Source organism: Megalops cyprinoides, chromosome 19, assembly GCF_013368585.1.
Source record: "Megalops cyprinoides isolate fMegCyp1 chromosome 19, fMegCyp1.pri, whole genome shotgun sequence".
In the NCBI taxonomy this organism is placed as follows: Eukaryota; Metazoa; Chordata; class Actinopteri; order Elopiformes; family Megalopidae; genus Megalops; species Megalops cyprinoides.
Window position 1 is genome coordinate 19,285,697 of NC_050601.1, and position 17,014 is coordinate 19,302,710.

Consider the following 17,014-nt stretch of genomic DNA (forward strand, 5'->3'; position numbering starts at 1 on the left):
CCTCTTTCAAGGAAGCCCAGGCCCTATGGGACACACTGGAGCGAGGCTTGTTCGGGGGAAGCACCCCTTTTCCGTCACAGTGAGGCAGTTAGGCCCCTCCAAACACCTCACATGTGGGTCTAAATCAAGTATTCCTCGTCTCACCTATAAACTATAGATTCTATATAGATTTTATATGTGTTGCACTGCACCTACCATTTGAGACATCAGGAAATATCACATCCATTTGTGAATTCCTTTATGCGAGTGTGACATGATGCAGAATGCTTTGGGACTACAACTGGATGACTTTTTGAAGGGATACTTATGTAATGATAGTATCCATCCTATCACTGAAATCTATGTCAATTTGCTATTTTGAGACTTTTGGGGAGGGTTAAGGTTTTAAAATAGGAAACTACTTTCTATGGCACACTTAAATATCCTGAGAATAGACAGAAGAAAGAGGTGTTTCCTGAAGCACTCAGGGGTGTTCTTGCACTCATAGTTTCAAAGCAGTAGCCAGTTCACCAGTATACAGCAGGTTACATTTTTGATAAAGTTACTTTGCTTTTTTGGTCTCAAGCTGCAAATAGTCCATTCCATATGTATTTGGACAGCCAATACAGTTGGTATCTAGTAACCATCAGACACAAGAGACCATAATAGTGTCCCATCACCATGGTAACAGAGCAAGGGGAAACGCCGTGACACAGAGCTAACATAGGTCAGGACTGAGTCACAAGGCAGCCACACTGCTAAATGGGGATGTAGGGAGGACTTGGCAGTTGCTATTACAATACCTCCTCCATTCTGCCTTTTCTCTCTCTCTCTCTTTATTTCTCTTTGTCTCTCTGCTAACTTTCCCACTCTGTTCACTCTAACTTGCAATCAAACTGGGCGATCAGTTGAAATTTACAGTGGAATCCCCCCTCTGCCACCAGTGTCATCACAGTCACCGCCCAGTTCCTCAAGGTCACGCGTTAGCCCCGTTGGGCCGACGGCCCGCAGTTGCCAAACATCATGCTGCCATCTGAAGGAGGGGCTGGTGCTGAGCAGGAGGGCCAAGCCACCCACGAGAGCAGTGGTCACATCCTGTGATCATACTTTCCGTGCACTGGTGGAAATGTGACAGAGTTTCACAGCTGTGTCAGATTGGCTAATATTAGCAACTGCCTCTACGCCACTTCTGAACAGTCAGCAGAATGGGAGCTTGTGACGTGAGACATGATTAATACTGTGGGGTATTTCTGGTTTTTTGAAATTCCAATTTTCAAGTATGTTTCTGCTCTTGACAAAATTTTGGGATGCCTGCGCATGCCAGATTTGTCTAATACCCCTACCACACTCCGAGCCTTTATCCTGCAATAGTGTGCCGGATGTCACAGGGGGATCCAGCTGTCAGTTAAATCAGATTAAAACCTGTCATTTAAAAAAAAAATTGCCATCTTTGAACAAAAACCAGTTAGTTCTTGAAATTCTGTCAGTCTTCAAAACCAGTCAATACAATGTGTATTTGAAGTCCCAGAACAACATCAGATAAACCCCAGCAGGACATTCGGAGCTGGCATGTTGCCAAAGGGAGGGCTACCAGGGCTGCAGCCTGTTTTTCAAGAGGGGCATCCATTAGAGCTGCTTTCATTCTCAGCTTTGAGTTCACTACACATGACTGGACGATATGCAACACTTATCCCATTATCAGATGGGTTCCAGTTAGAAGGTGGCTATAGCTAATAGCTTGCCAACTTTAGTCTGTACCCCCCTGCCAAGGCAAACAACTGGAAAAGAAGCCACACTTCTGTGGAGGCCAAGGGTTGCGCTCCCAGCAACGAGGCTGGAACTGCGGAGACCAGTGGAGCAATGAATGGGGATAATCAGTGACAGGAGACAGGGCTTCTCTGCTATGATGTTATTCATGCAGTCAGCGCAGTTATGTCAGAGTAGTAGCGGGAAGACGCAAATGCTTGTTGTGGTTTTATAGCCTAGTGCATGGTACCTCCTTTTACCAACTTCATGTCTGTTTTCTTCAGAGTGGTTAACACATCATGGCAAGCTCCCAACTCTCACAATGCAAATAGTGGTTTCAGCCCACTATCCCTCTTAAATTCCGACCTAAAGATAATCTATGGTGTATAAATCTATGTTAGTTATATTATTTAAAACAAATTCTAGTCTGAGCACTGGTCCTGCAAAGTTCTATAAAGCAGACTACAATTCGTTTTGACTAACGTAATCCACCCAGGCCAGACTAACTTTATCAAGGGCAGACATTCATTTGAAAACACATGGCGATTATTTAATGTGTCACATCTTGCCAAAGGCCCAGAAAGATCTTCAGCTGCCTTGTTGGATGCAGAAAGGGCATTTGGCCGAGTGGCCTGGCTCAGCTTTTCTCAGTATTACAACACCGCAGATTTGGAAATGTTTGTTAAGTGGATAACAACAATACATTCTTCAGTTTCAACATCGGTATTAACCAACAAAGCACAAAATTATTCTTCATGCATTGTATTTGATGTACAAAAATCCATGCACAGCTCTTGAGTAACCATTAAAATCATAAACAGCTTTGGAATAATTTCTGGTTATGAAGTGTTCTTGCCCAAGCTTTGAGCATAAATAAATTCAGATGGGGTGGCTAGCACCTCCCACTCAGAGGATCTCCCAGGTCAAATGACTTGGCATACAAATTCTTCCGAAATCTGTGATCTACTCCAAATGTAATTTCATCTCTGTCACTGGATCATTTAAGTGATGTAAGCCCGTCCCACACTTACTTACTGGTCACATATTTACCTGTTTTCAATGATTCAGTAATCTCTGAGTCAAATTTGTTTGTGTTGCTTGTTAATGCAATTTCCAAGATTTATTAGAAAGAAAAACCTGTGAATTCAATACAAAATCACACAATTTCAGCGGCTGTCATCAGTTACTGTATTTCATTCCAACTCCAGTTTCTACTTAAATGGGCCATTCTAATGACAGGGCCACACAGCATCCTCTCTCTCATTCTATCCCTCTCTCCATCTTTCTCTCTCTTTTACACACATCTCATCTGTAGTCATCAAAAAAAGCATAAAAATGAGGTTACTTAAAAAAGAGGTTGCTTTATTCTCCTGCAAATGGCTCTGGAAAAAAATGCATCTGTTCAAGTGGATTTACAAAATGAGATTTCAAGGTTCTGTGTGTGACATCACTGTAGTACAAAACAACCACCACACAACATGGGGGATTGGGGGCAGTGAACGGTACACTCGTATCTTGTACTGTCTGTGAGAACGTCTAACCTTGAATGAGCGAGAATAGTAAAAACCTTAGTTGAACGTATATGTAAGGACAGTATATGTATCTACTGACCAGAGTGCCGTTAATTTGTATCATTTCAATAGCTCATTTGACATGGGTTTACCATTTCCTTAATAAACAATTCCCTTGTTATTAAATTCATATCACCATTGAAACATAACTCTAGTCATAGTGATAGTGGTTAAAAGACAAGGGCTTTGAAAATGACTTAATATCATTAATAAACTCTTCACAAAATTTCAGCCTTCATCTGGCAGTTAATAGTCAAGCAGTGGTGGGGGGTTGTTTGTCTGTCTGTCAATGGAATCCTCTGTGATGGTCATGTCCCCAGCGTATCATCCCCAGCTAACAATAACCCCCAGGCCAACGGGCTCGTCCCACCGGCGAGCCCGTATCACACATCTGCGATGACTCACGAGCCCTTCGCTGTCACAGCCCTGCCCTCACACCACGTGCGCGGGGCCTCGGTACCAACTGTCCCCGGGGACCGACGCATCACGGAAAAACACAGGCACGGACACAGGCGTGAGGGCATGACACCTATAGTACGTAAACACAAACTCATTTACACGGTTCCATCGACCTCAACGGAGATGGGGAATCAGGAGTCTGGGCCGATAAGTTACCACATCTATGTCTGTGATAACTCAGTTGCAGATGCCTGCTTAACAAGATGGCACACAGCGTGCCCAACTTCTCCCACTCCCACACACACTAGCTAAAAGCCTTGTGCTTATTGTTTGTAGTGATGTTTTCACAGGGGTGGTTTTTACCGGAGCAGTACAGCAGAGGGAAGTTGACAGATTCTTCTTAGATTTAAACCCGGTCGTGATGAGTCAGTTCAGATGACTCACTCAGTCCAGAGCTATGAATGCAGCACTGTGGTTCGGCTGCCTCTTATGCTCAGATCAGAACTGAAAAACACACCACCGGTATATCGATATACATGCAGAGGACAGGACAGCGAGGAAACAGTGAGGATGGCACTGATGCTGCTCTCTGTGATATTGTGGTGGCAGTGGAGGTGGTTGTGGTGGTGTGTGTGTGTGTGTGTGTGTGTGTGTGTGTGTGTGCGCGCGCAGGGGGTGGGGGGGGCGGGTTTCCATGTTCTGGTTCAACACAGAGTGTCTTTTAAACGGGATCGGGATCTGGCCCGGGCAGAGTGATCATACTCCCTGTCTGTAAAACTAATCACAGGCATTGAGATGAGGCGTGAGGTGCTGGAGCTCAGAGACAAACAGCAAGAAGGGGGTGTGTGTGAGAGAGAGAGAAAGAGAGAAATAGAGAGAGCGATAGAAACGTGAGTGCATGAGGCAGATAGGAGGAACAGGGCAATTAATTTGTTCATGTGTGCACTTTGAGCCACGTGCTTCAGTGGCTGTGTGCTGTGTCCCGCTCATTAGTCAAATTCGCCTGGCTGCAATTTAGATATTAATGTGTGTTCTCAAGCAGGAGCTATCATGAATTATGCCCGGGATAATGACTTTGGCACATGCTCATGGGATTCAGTTGGGGGGTGGGGGTGGGGGGGGGGGGGGGAGTGGGGACATTACATCATCACTGGCAGTGGGCGGCATTGTTTGGTGACCGTTGGGCTTTGACAAGGGTGGAGTCTCCCCACCTCCAAGACACACATCCGTAGCATGGAGGAGGAAGGGGCACCATTAAATATTCAGAAGTTCAGATTTGAGACACAAAGAAATGAATATGCACTGCATTCGTTGACCATCCCTGGCTAATAGAAAACAAAGTGTTGAGGGGGATCACCTGGTTGTGAAAGTGCACCCTCCGCCCCTCCACACGTACGTATAAGTACGCAACTGCTCACAAAAAGGAGACGTAACATACTCTCGTTTAACGCACTCAGGCATGCATGAATGAGCAGCAGCACAACACATTCACGGACTGCCCTGCTTCAGACACACACAGACACCCGCTAAGACCTCCAACAATGAGAGCAGGCCTGTACTTCAACCCTGTGCACGCATAAAGAGCCGGACACAAAGGAGAGAGAGAGAGAGGGGCATTGTGGGAATTCCATCCATCACAGATGCAAAGGGAAAATCAGGGGGGTTTATTCAGATATGCAGATAGTCAGAGAGAGGGGGAGGGAAGTGGGGAGAAAGACAAGAGCGAAGACACTGGGGTGGGGGGGGGGGGTGGACAGAAGAGACTTGATAGACAAAAGCAATGAGAGCTAGAGTGATGCAGGGAGGATTACTATGCTAGAGAAGGGATAGGACAGGGTGGCCATGAAAGTGAGAGAGAAGGAGTAGTAGAGAGTGTAAGGAAATGAAAGAGGCTGCTCTGCAGTGAGCTATGGGCTACAGAGGCAAAGATGTAGCAAGATTGTTGATTACTAGTTACAACAAATCCTGTTATTTGAAGAACCGGCTCAAGCTTGTGAAGCTTGCCCAGGATGGGATATGGTTAACCCCACCGGTGGTTGAAGCGCAAAAAATAGAGTCTCCGCAATGGTACTACTCATTAAACGCAACAGTTGAGTGGATTCAAGTGCCGGGAAGTCACATTGGACAGGATTTAATTACAATCTTTGTTCTGGCTTCACATCGAGAGTGGAAGAGGCTGTGTTTCTCTTTTTTTTTTTTTTTTTGTTTTTGAAAAGTACAGTTGCTGTGCCACAGATGGTTGGTAAGCAGTGAGATCCAGCACTCTGCATTCAATCCTGCCAGTCCTTGTGAAAGCATTCCTTTCACTGCTAAAAACGTCCTGTGAACATCTCTTCTCTCTCACTGTACTCATGATTATTCATGAGCAGGCAGGCCGGGAATGCATTTTGATTCTGAATGATTGAGAGCACAAACCATTCTGCAAAGGCTGTGGTTGGAATCACGACCAGACAAATACTGGCCCGACAGCTAATGCATACTTAAAAAACACCTTCCCTCGCCCAAATTGTTCATGCTACAAAATGGAGGGACAGAAATGTCAGGGAACGTACTGAGAGTCAGACATCTTGTTAATGATAAAAATAGATCTAGCTGTGCCCTCCATGTAGGCCAGCCAAATGGTTCGTACCAAACGGCACACTACCTGAGATTCCATTATTTCCTGTATTTGCTCAGCCGATGCAATTATATGGAGCGACTTATAATTTTCTTGCTTGCATTTTCAGCATGTATAACGTGGAGGGGTTTTTTATATTGCAGTAATTCAGGTGAAGTGTTTTGCACATGGGTTCAATAGCAAATGTCCTACTTGGGATCCAGATCCATGCAGGGCTGTCTCAAGTCTTGTCACCAGACCTCTTTCACAATCACAACAAAAACAGCCACATTGCTGTGCTTTGAACTCAGATGATCAGTGAACACGTGAAATGATACATACGCAGACTATGGAAACCACATCTTCGTTCAAGCTATAATTCTGAAATTCTCTAATCCATGAATTCCACAGCATGGCCATACTTTCCACAGCCTCCTATGGGGCCTAAATCGTCTTACGTTCAACTGTGGCTGCAATGGGTCGTGCTTACCAACGGGTTCTTCATATTTACCTTATCAATATGAGAGCATTGGCAGAGTCAGTATTAATTACTTTATCTTTTCTCATTACATTTAGATATTCCTATACAAGCAGCACGTCTGCATTTTTCTATAGGGGATTTAGGATGTACTAACCTAATAGCCCATAAGATCCCTTTCACAGATTAAGTCCTAGACCCCCGCCGTGCATATCCGTCTACCTCAGTGCGAGGCAGTAAAAACGCGAATGAAACACGATTCACAGCAGTGTTACTGAGGAAAGCATTAGCTCCTGCTCCTCGCTTCTGGTTCTGGCAGCGTGCCAGTCTCAGCATACATGGTGGATATCACCAGCCAAATTCAAGAACACATGAGGACACTTACCTTCACTCGAAGGAGTATGGTTCCCATTACTGATCAAAGACCAGGGCCAAATTGGAGCGCCACAGCATCCAGGACATTTGAAGCCCAGGTCTTTACTGACTGATACAGGCTCCATCAGACAGTGGAACAGTGTATTTTGTCATCCTTGCTAATGGCTTTAGTCATATCAGCTAAGAGCGTTGCACTGACTTGCAGCTGGTTGCATGACAAGTCACAGAACCTGGAACCACTTGAGATGAGGCTGTACATTTAAAGGAACCCAGAGGGCAACACAGAAGACAAGAATATAGTTGGTTATGTCCAGAAACCCGAGACCCCTCGGAAGAGTCATCTTCTATCACAGAAGCCCTTCCATACATGTCACACATTGCCTATAATATCAGTCAGCCTGAAATACCAACAGCTTAGCCAGAGCTACAGTGAAGGAAAAGCAAACCACGTTGTGGTCATCTACACTTATTTATCTTGGGGTACTTGAAGTGAAGCGACCTGACAGTAGTGATTAATACAGGGCTTCTCATTTACCAAGAGTGGAAGCTATACATCTAGCTGTACATATCTTCTTGGCAAGTACTCACACAAAACAACATTCGTTGTAGCTCTTGCTTTGTTCTTCATCTATGATGGCTCAGATGCAACAAAAGGTATATATAAAAACAGCAAACCGTTCCAGGCCCCTCAGGACAGGTTAGAATTTTTTCCAATGCAACAACAATGACCCTACAGCCCCTCATGCTGATGTAGAAAAGATTAAATACAAGATGATGTTGATATATTCTTGTACATGATGATGTTGAGACATGGTTACACGTGAAAAAATTTGTAGAACAGTAGTATTTAAAATAAACTCTTTGTAAAAGGAGTTAATCAAAGGCCAAATTTTAGTCATTACATGAGCTGACACATGAACAGGTAATTTAGAAGAATTTCCCCTGTAGGAGGCCTGTCTAGACAAGCATCAAGACAGTGGTGCTTTCCCACCGTGAACTTATCTTACAGTCTAGAGCACCCAGCTGAATGATTTACACATGCAAAATGTATGTATTCATTGTAGAAAATAAAATGACACAAGGAACAGATCTGAGATGTCCTAGAGGAAATGGGAATTATAACAACTTAATAGTAATTTATTGCATTCATTATACTTGTATACTTTAATGTAATTTTGTTATTATTTGTTTAAATTGCAGTTTATACAAATATGTTATACAAATATACAAATATTGCACTTGTAGCACCAAGGTCAGGGACAGTGCATGAATAGATTACAATCCATAGGCACGCTCAAGTACTACATTCAGCTGCATTATACCATCACAACATAAGTTTGTAAGCAGTATTTCACATTATACAGAAGAAGAGGGTGACATTATTTCCTGAAATGTGAACAAGCTTATCTTTCTCAGAAGCTGCACCGGGGCTATATATTAAACATGCTTGCTGTCTGGTGTGGCAATACATAGGAAAGGGGAAGACAAGGGCAGATATATACATTTATGAAATTCACGTGTGGTGCTTAGAAGCATTGCATGTTGCTAGGGCAGCAGTGTAGCATAGTGGTTAAGGAGCAGGACTCATAACCGAAAGGTTGCCGGTTTGATCCCTGCTGGGACACTGCTGCTGTACCCTTTGCCAAGGTACTTAACCCACAATTGCCTCAGTAAATATCCAGCTGTATAAATGGATAACATTGTAAAGAACTGTAACCTATGTAAGTCACTTTGGATAAAAGCATCTGCTAAATGAATAAATGTAACATTAAGCATGACTTTGTACTTTATGGAGGGAGAAGTTTCTCCAAAGAAAGTTTGCTTCTGAACTCAACAGATTTTAATCACTTACGCCACATTTGCTCCAAATTGTAAACATGTGTATTATTTTCCTAACCGAAAATGGGGTTATGAATGTGTAAGAACAATACAGTTCTAACAAAATTACTATATTTTTTCACATGCATAATCAAAAGAACAGCAGTACAAGGTAGAGTTGATAGCATTTCACCCAGCACATTTGTATCATATGTTTATATGTGTCAGTGCATGTGGAGACTAAATGACAGATTTCCTTTTTGGGAACAATTCTTTGATCTTCAAAGAGTAACGGGCATGATAAATAAGAATTGATCTGTCACATAACCCCAAACCCCAAACCCCCAAAAAATTAAAAATGGAAATAAATATATGGCAGATTTCTTTATTGTGTGTGCATGCACATTGTAGTGATTGTAAGAAGCAAATGGTTCACCGGTAGCTCTCATCTACAACAGTCACTGTCAACCCTCTATGTCAGAACAGGGAGATGAGACTCTGCCATTGGCAATGTCAGTACTTTCAGAGAGCGGGGGTAGACAGATTTGAGGATTAATATATGCTGCTGAATAAATATGTGCGCACCTCAGAAAAACATGCTTTTTTCTGCCAGCTAGACCCAATTATGACAAATTTTCTGTGGACACCACCGTTGGAGTGAAAATATTGTATATTAATGTATGTATAGCCTATTAATATTGTGATTATATACAACTGTAAGTATGTATGTATGTATGTATATTAATATTGGTGAAAAATATATTTTTGCTGCAGTAAGTACAGTGTGACCATTTTGAACTGATCGTTAAAACCACCCAAGACAGTGGGGCTTGAAATAATATGACTAAACTCTGCCTGCTGTTATTGCCATGAAATTCGAGTTCGAGTGAAAATTTCATCAAGATGTCAACAGCACGAGGGTGTCAGAATCAGTCACGCCAAACACGGACGGTGATAAGAACGTCACCCACTAGAAGTTATATTTTTGATAACACGTCCGAATTCGTCAACATTATAGTGTTGATGGTTAATCCCAAAAACTGACCCGGAATTCCTAACTCCTGGACAATAGCGCCATCTAGTGACAGTTGTTTAACCTGTACATTACAACAGATCATTGGGTATGGGTGTTCACTGTGTATGTCGAAGGAACATGCTAACGCAGAATCTATGAGACTCTAGATTCAAAATAACGATTTAATGGTTGTATCCATTAAAATAATGCATGTAGAACCGAGGTTTTAACGTTTAAAATAATAAAATTAAGTTGATCCATCGATAAAAGTCTAAAATGCGGTTATGTGTTCAGACGGAATTCAGCAGTTTTCGCCGAGTTTATATTGCTTGCGCTCTTGGCTTAATTACCAAATAAACACGCGGAGATTGACGCTTTTCTGGATGCTTTTTTTGCAAATATTGGGGTCCATAAATATACATTTTCTAATCTCGAACACTCACTGAAATCGTCTGCTAACTAGTATTCACGAATGAAAATCATTTTGGCCTTGAAATGGAGAGTCAACAATTAAATATGGTCATTCATGATCCCTCTTGTTGGTGCTTTTCAGAAGTCAGTGTTTATGAGATTTCCATCAAACTCAAAGCAGTCAGCCCAGTAACGTAATTTAATTTTCTTCTTCACAATTTCTCTAAGAAAAAACATTATTTCTCTGATTCGCACCCCTACAAATTAAACTAGCCGTCACGGGGGAAGGATGTTAACTGAGTGAAATTAACTTGATACCAATGTAGGATATTAATTTGTAAGGCATAGAAATTAACTGATTTAAATTCCAGGATTTCAAATAGAAAGGAAAGTTTGAGGACAAACTTTAATTTGGTTTGAAAAAGCCTAGTAGTATGTAGTAGCTACAAGTTTTGCCTGAGAAATTATCTGTGGCTGCTGCTGTATGTGTTCATATTCTGAACGTTCTATCTACATTACTCACTGTGTAAAATTCTGTGTAAAATTGAAAATATCGCCAAAAAGAATTTAAGGTATTGAAACAAAAATGGCAATCCCATACTTGCTACGTTTTGTAAGTGTAGCTGGAAAGCTGTAGGAGGTATTGCGTATAGAGAATTGGATCAAATAAGAGGAAGAAGAAACCATAAGAAGAACTGTAAGTTAGGTTTTTTCACAATAACACATTCTGAAACAGAAAACAGCAAAGCATATGGATGAATCAGAAGCTTATGACCACCTTTACTCTGACCAATCAAAATGCACAATCTGAGGGTTCTAGATCCATCTACAGTAACCTATTCTAGTGAATGCTGGGAAAGAGGATTGATATGTGTGATAGAACAATTTTATAGCTTAAACCAGGCCAGACAAAGCACTTGCTCATTTATAATAATATGTATCTTTGAATAGATTTGTGCATGTATGTCAAAGAGACATGAAATCAAACAAGCAAAGCTGAATCAATGCTAAAACCTTATCAATGACCATTTAACTTATTTCAAAGCTCTCTCCATCTCCATGGAGATGAGGGTTATACAATAGTCACCTCTATATTAGTGCAGGTCTGCAGTTACGTGTGTGTGTGTGTGTGTGTGTGTGTGTGTGTGTGTGTGTGTGTGTGTGTGCATGCATGTATGTATGAGTGTATGTTCAGAGTCTGTGGCTGTCAGAACTTCTGTATGTACATGGATAGGTAAATTCTTTATCAGTAAGTTGGAACAGTGGGAAAACTGCAATCAAAACTCATTCAGTAACACACATGTCATACAATATGCTTTTTAACCAGAGGAAAGTTCTTTATGAATTATAACACAGCAATGGCTAAAAAACTACTGATATAGTGATTAAATGAGGATCTATCTGACAAAAAGGTAGACTGGTTAGGAAAAATCTATTCAGAGTAATGTGAACCCATATGGTGTGGGTGTGTGAAGGACTGTCCCGGAGGTTAGGGTACACTAGAGGCAGGTGCCCCCAGTGTGGTTTAGAAAGGTGGTGTGCTTAATGCCCATCAGTCCTGGATAAGGATAGAGGGGGGGTTGTGCACTATGGCCCAAGTTTGAAACTGGTTTTGAACACTCACCGACAATGACCACGAGCCCACAACTTGGCTTCATTACACCAGGGATGGAGTGCGTAGGTCAGTCAGGGTCCCCTCGTCACTCTGCTCTTGACACCCAGGAACTTGCGTGGGCATCTATGAATTACTCAGAGGGCATCCGGGTGCACTCTGTTCTTTGCAAACTCAAGGACAGATCAGGGTGAGGTACTACACAACGAAGACAACGTGTGTGCACAAGACTGCCACCTTCCAGCAGCTGCATCTGGTAGTGACCTCACAAGGCCTGTAACAGTGACCCTCCTCAATTATGGTGAAAACGAGTGCTGTCTGGAGCACTGTCCTCTGCCTCTGAGTACCAATTCGTCTAGCAACCCCCCACTTTCAAAGTTCTTTCAGTGTCAGAAACTGGGCTAATCTCTCGTCAGAATCTTCCTCTGCATTGTTGCTCAGCAGCACGTTTCCTGAGGGCTGAAATTGCGCGGCCCCAGTACTCCTACTCAAGCTGACATTTCCATTTTGGCCACTTTGCATTTCCATTAGTGACTCCTCCGTTCACCTTCTCCAATCTTGGACAGAAGAGTGACAGTCAACTGATTTAAAGACCGGCGATTTTATGATTCCAGGAATACATTTCTTAACAACCTGAAGTTACAAATGGCTATTCCTTAAATACATTCCTTTGAGAAGTCGATTAAATGTGAATGTCAGGCGTGTTAAAGACAATGAAAGACGGCAAAGGCCAAAGAGAATGGGGCCACTGCTTATAACCCAGCTAACTTAACCCAATCATAATGCCTAAGCATCTATTTAAGGGTGAGGAACAAATCACAATCTGTTAATGTAACCTTTTTCTTTCTATTATATTTCCTTTTTTTCTCTTTTCTCTTTCATATTACCTTTTTTTATCCTGTTCCTTTCCACTTTGACACAAGCGCAATCGTCCTCATTAGGGGTACTGAATTCTGGAGACGAATTCCTCGTGGGCACCACTGTCATCATTTTGTCTAAAATAAGACTCAAGTCTTACAGACAGGTGTTTGAATGCTAATGTAAACCCAAAACAAATAACCTACCAGGACGTGCATTGGGCACCTCACCTATCCAGGTGTCTCTCGCAGAGTGCTCACAGGAGCAGACAGGGACATTGTGTGTCGTTCGCCTTGTATCAGACAAGAAGCTGAACGCACACATCAGTCAGCATAAGGTGCTCGTCAAGTTCATGGGCATGGCAGAGGCCGCAATTCGCAAGCCTTAGGCAAGTCTTGCGGCACTCCAGCAACTCTCTCGAATCTCTTTCTGCATGTCAAAAGCAACAACTGGCCTCCGATGACCCCTAAGTCCCTGGCCCTTTGTAATGTCCAGTTGGCTTAATGCAGAGGATTTGACATATTTTCTGTCATCATTTTGAGGAAATGCCGTAGAGCGGCTTCCGCTCTGCTTTAAGTGAAACCAACATGAACCCAGGGACATTGTCCTGTCTTCACTCGTCTGATCAGCGACAGGCAGGGTTCTGATATATGATGCAGTGGCCCACATTACCAGATCTGACGTGTGTCAGTAAGCAATCTCCCCTTTTGTCTCCAAAAATAACTCCCTCCCCACAGAGGCGATTTCAGTTCCCCTTGCTCTGCTTTAAAGAGACAGACAGACTTACGGCAATTCCCGTATTTTTCTTTCTTCTGCATCTTAATGTGGCAGCAGTTTCACCCACTAAACCAGGAATGCTCAAAGTACCTGTAGAGGGAGACAAAGAGCACGTACACTCCACAGGGAAGCGTTTGCACAGAAACACACACTGGGGCTGGTTTGGTTTTAATATACAGTATTTAGCTCTTTCCCAGCTACAGGCAATTTACAGTATAAACCCAAATCTCATAAAACAGGAAATAACAGAACTGAGAATGTCTAAACATAATGCATCCTTTGGTATGTTTATGAACAAAACAACCTTAAGATGGAAATTCAGTCAAAATTATTCTTATTCTTATTACTATTATTATTTTGACAGCAGAAGTAAACCAGCAGTGTTGAAAATGGGATGTTGCCTAAATACTTGCACTAAAAGCCAGATCCAGTAATGTTGTCTTTGGTACAAGCTGTTCATAGATAACCATTTATGCATTGTGCTCAGTTCCTGCTGTGAGACATTAAATTGCATTCAAATTTTCCTTCAGCAAGATGTGTTTTTTGTTCATATATGTAAAGAACTAAATGAATTCTCTTGCATCACAGTTGGCCGGTAGTGTTGTTTTAAATGAAACTGGTGGTCATTGAATGAAATGAAACTAGTGCCCAGAAGGATGTACACTAGACCTGAGAATCTCAACAGCCTTCAAAAATGTGAATGTGTGAGGCGGTCTCTCCAAGGACATCAGTAACTGCGTGGGATTTATAGACGTTTAACCCTTTCATATAGGGCGATTATTGTAAATAATAAAATAATGAATAATAATGAGAGGAAGAAGAATTGTTTATAATAACTGATAGCATTTTATGTCTTTTCAAAACAATGGGACTTACTAAATGCTAAGTAGCATGGAATAAGTTCCTAAGGGTGTAATAGAAGCAAGACGGGAAAAAATATAATGTGTCTACTGTGCGTGAAGGGGTTAAAGGCTTGACTGGAAATGTAGAGTGAAATAACGTGCAATAAGCCTCCGCTATTAACAGGAACTACATCCGGCTATGCTGACATTATTCACTGAAGTGTTACATTTCTGTTTGCACCTCACCAACGCTTTCAGTTCCTCCACGAATGGTCGTGAAAGTTTTCTGAAACAAGCCCAAAGGCTGGAGATCAGATAAGCTCTGACTGGGGAATTTGTGCTTCATGTACTGGATGACTGTGTGCATCTTTAGGACCTGTGAGGAGAACTTGTAATGTGTCAAAGCACCTCAGGTCTGTGTATCCAAGTGACGGGCCCACGTGCATAATGCAGGTAGTCTCTGTGGCTGGTAAGGAGAGGTGAATGCTGGGGGGGTGGTGGTGTTTCGGTGTTTGGAACCAGGTGATGCATGTGCTCTGAATTCTTAGTCACTTTGGGTAGCAGGAAGGCAAAGATCACCACAGACAGAAAAGGAGTGATTACCAGAGACACAACAGACGGGCAGGAGAGGACCACAACAACAACCAGTTTTGGAATCTGGTCTTTCCATTGCCCCAAGTCTTAATGCATTACCAGTGTGCAGTTTCTTTTCACAAACACATTGTAGTCTACCCTCATACAAAACAGTGGAACTCAGTACTTTTAACTGTATTATTTATTTGCTTTGCAATCTTTCTGATACCAGATGGGAGCCCTTGATACAGAAAGAGGTTTTTTTCCCGTATTTCTAGCGCCAGATTTTTTCAGAAGAAACAACTGCTCGTAGACACAACACCGCTGACCACTAACCTAGGACCAGACTCCAGTGCTCCAACTAGCAAACCACACATTTCCCAAAGTACAAGTTACTGAAAATATGTAGAATCCATTTTCAATATGCCGATGCCAATGTGTAATGGGCCAGCAGAGCAGGGCAGTGGTAAGGCCACAGGCCCTGTGCCCTAAAGGATTGTGGGTGCAAACCATGTGTAAAACAGGAATCAGCTTTTACATGTGCATTCTATTCATTTCAAGGCTTCAGAGGTTTCTGAGTTTAGGACTGAAACCAGTACTAATATTTTTTAAAGTATAATCATACTTTGTGTTCTCCATTTGCTCAAGGACCAGGAAATAGAACATTCCGCCAATGAACACCTGCAGATTCTATTCACTGACCACAGTGCCAGCTGTTTAACAGTTAACCAAAATAGGATTACTGGAAAGGGGGAGCCCTAATGATAATTTAATACAGCCAAGCTTCTTTATATAAAAACAGCCCACATAGCATTCCTCTACCAGATGGTAAATACAGATGTGGAAGATATGCAAAGAGTAGTTGTATATCCAATGTTGAGGAGATGTTTACTTGTTCATCAACAGACATAAACTGCATGTGGTAAAGAATGGACTGGTGTGGCTACAGGAACCTTTAAAGATCTGTCTGGCAGTCCACCTTTCAGCAATCTGTCACAGTAACCCAGACAGCCCACAGAGCAGGCAGTATTGGTTCCTGTCTCTGTTTTTCTTTCTTGACCTTCAGATATTTTTGACATCAGACAGATTAAACCACTTCATTGCCTGTGCCCAGTCGCCTCACTGATTAATGGGGTGAAGCAGAACTTACCCAACGGTCAAAGTCATTGTGGAAAATCACAATCAGTTATGAATAAGTCTGATTGAAACAACAAAAACAACAACAAAAACACATTTAAACGCTGTTCAAAATCACTGTTGTTTGCTTTTGGAAAAACACAGACATAAATAACATGATATGTTTCTTTTTGATGTTCAGTATGTGAGTGAAGCATTTCAGAAATATAGTTAGTCTTTGTCTTACCTCAAAGCTAAGTAGTTGCCAACCATTCGTCGTAGACCTATCACTATAATGCTATGGAAGTAATTTCTTACTCAACAACGTGGTTCACATTAGGGGTATTTTACAGACACAGATGTGGCCAGATCGAGAACTAAAATGCACACTGGACCCAATCATGCCACCTGTGTGATTAAGGTTAGGGTTGTGAAATGATCTCTTTGAGTTTGCCTTTGGACAGGGTACAACAAACTGCTCCTATGATTTCATTTGTTTTCATTCATATTTTTAAAGTTTCTATCTTTTCAATAAACATTCCCATTTCTTTTGACGTATTTCCAGATCAGAACCATTCTGAGGCATGTTTACTGATTCATTTTTTCATAGGTTAACGAACATGTAATTGTGGAAATCATTGTGAACAAGCAGCGTAATGCAGAATGTGCTTCATTATCAGAATCATACTTCATTGGCCAAGCATGCTTCTACGCATACAAGGAATTTGACCCTGGTCCCAGTGTCTCTTGGAGTGCTTGCATACAATGTCAAAGTGACAACAACAAACAACAGTAATGATACATCACAAATGATACATACAAAATCTCTGTTGCACACATAAAATGCT